Source organism: Mugil cephalus, chromosome 8 (genome assembly GCF_022458985.1).
Source record: "Mugil cephalus isolate CIBA_MC_2020 chromosome 8, CIBA_Mcephalus_1.1, whole genome shotgun sequence".
NCBI classification, from domain to species: Eukaryota; Metazoa; Chordata; class Actinopteri; order Mugiliformes; family Mugilidae; genus Mugil; species Mugil cephalus.
The window spans coordinates 9560306-9562641 of record NC_061777.1 but is presented as its reverse complement, the minus strand read 5'-3'; the positions used below and the strand labels follow the sequence as shown (position 1 = coordinate 9562641).

The following is a 2336-nucleotide window of genomic DNA, read 5'->3' as shown; positions in this document are numbered from 1 at the left end:
GCTCGTTCCCTTTAGTCGAGTCATCAGGAGACATTCCCCTCGTTTTATTGTTGCATGTGTAATGGGCATTACTTGAAGGCCAAAGGGTTACATTACTCTGAGTGTACAAGTTAGAAATCAATGAACTGAAAACACCATTATGTGGGGGGAAGAGATTAAACTCCAGATAGACTGTGAGGCCCAAAATAAAGCAGGGAAGAAAAAAAAAAGACATTTTATGTGACTTTTATTTCTTTCTACATGCATTTAGTAATGGCACACATAAACTGATTACGTCCCCGTAATCCTTCCAGGATTAGGGCTCTTTTTTTTTCTTTTTTTTTTAAAGACGTGACTGTTTGTGATTATACCCCACGCAGTCAGCGCTGCCTCGCTCAGACCAGAACATGTGTTCAAACACTTCATCGAGAGTTTCCATGCTCGCTCCGGCTTCCAAGATGAACTGCGATTCTGGTTTTTTAATGTCCCCCAATAAAAATTCACAGTAGTCCATTTATCTCAAATGCTGGTGAGCGCCACAGACATCCGGGGAGCTTTCTTCCCTTTTTTTCTTTTTTTCCCCTGTGTCTTAGCTACAGTACTTTCAATCCTTCCCAGGTGACTTTTTTGGAAGAAAAACAGAAAAACTGCACCCTAATTTAAGGGACCACACACATACACACATATACAGGCACGCTTCTCTCCATTTGTTTTTATTGTCTCCCTGTGCCCACGTTCCCCGCATCACCATATTCATGTCCATTGATTTGGCAATATTAACATGATGCCTGCAGTAGAAAGGTCAGAGCCATCTAATAAAATCAGCCCAGTGATGCAAGTCTGATCGATACCGTCGAGACAGTGGGATCTCGGAGAAACCCTAAAACTAAGCAGCTTCAGTGGGCCTTCGGGACAAATAACATGTGAGGGCGCTTCGCCATCCACGTCTGAGTATGATGTATTACGATTACGCCGTCATCCAATGAATAAACTTGACTCAGAACACATTATAAATGAGACGAGGGCGCGTATTCTGCTTTGCATCGGTAGATCACCAGTGTTTATAACCGTAGAGAACCTCACACTCACAGTAAAATAAAGTTGTGAAATTGAAATATATTCATTCTTTTAGTGCATCTTCTATAAATAATGGGGTAAATGAGCGTCGCTGTCCAGGCTCGAAAAATCAATACGACTGTTAAAATTCAGGGAATGTGTGTTATTTAGAGGCAGAACATATATACTGTAAGTCATCTCCCCTCCTGCAGACCGACCGAAGCCAGATGATATCACCGAGAGCCGGCTGACGTCAAGCATCAGCATCTGCAAAATAAAAGCGGGATGAGTAGCGAGAACCGCCACAGTTCATTTGAATAGTGTGTTGAATGCAGCGTGCAATTCAGAATTTCCTCATTCTCGCACATCGTTACCCATTCATCCGCCGCAGCACCTGTTGTATGAACGCGTTGCATGAATTCCATCAGAGAGATGTCGCCGGCAGAAGTTCTGAGCTGATCTCAGTTTGACCGAAGCCACGCCACAATGTTTAGCCTCCCACATAATCCACATTACGCAGCTCTCAGCAGAGCACACGGCTCAGACGGCGACAATGAGCTTGTTCAATTTCAGTGAACGTGGAGGGTCATGCTGACTTGACTTAATCACGGTGGTCATCTAAAGGGGGCCAGAGATTCAGAGGAGGGTTATTTTAGCCTGTCTGGTTTCAGCAGTAGATGTGAAAGAGGCCATGATGTCGGTGTTGTAATTTGGATTACAGCCTAGTATTTATATTTGAAGGAGAGAAATGCTGTCTCTGATCTTTACATACCGTTCCAGACTATCCTGGCAGGGGATCCTGGCACAGGTTTGCGGTTTTTAGCTCCACATTGTTCCCGTCCCATCGTGATTTTATTTGGAATTAGTCGTTAAGCTTATCTAAGAGGTGCCCGCCTGCCCGCCTCAAGTGTTTCACACTGCACACCTCTGCTCTGTCATCATCCACCTACCCACCAAAACCACAGCCATCCCCACACAGTCTTAGCCACTCGCGCTAAAACACACACACACTTGAAGTGCACAAAATCTGATACACAAGCATGCACACACACTTCACTCAACAGCTACATTCCAGGAGGGTTACCTAATTTAATTGTGTGCATCTAGTGGCTTCGGATCCCTTTTGTCCTTGACCCTGTTGCTGCTGCTGCTGCTGCTGGTCATTACCCCTTCACAGCGGGGCCTGCTGCCTGCCTGGAGTATTTATAACTCTACGCAGGAGAGAGACAACAACACTCACACCAAGTGCTAAATAAACATAAACACTAAGCGCCGGAGTACGCCAAATCAACGCATGCGAT

At 44.9% G+C, this 2336-nt stretch overlaps 1 long non-coding RNA gene across 1 annotated transcript; it reads right to left on the bottom strand.

Moving 5' to 3' along the window:
• Nucleotides 1–431: 431 nt before the first annotated feature.
• On the bottom strand, nt 432–1932 carry LOC125012588. Its single transcript, XR_007113305.1, has 3 exons — nt 1808–1932; nt 1410–1653; nt 432–1302 (listed from the first exon to the last, which is right to left on the bottom strand). It is a non-coding gene; the product is annotated as an uncharacterized LOC125012588 (long non-coding RNA).
• Nucleotides 1933–2336: the final 404 nt, after the last annotated feature.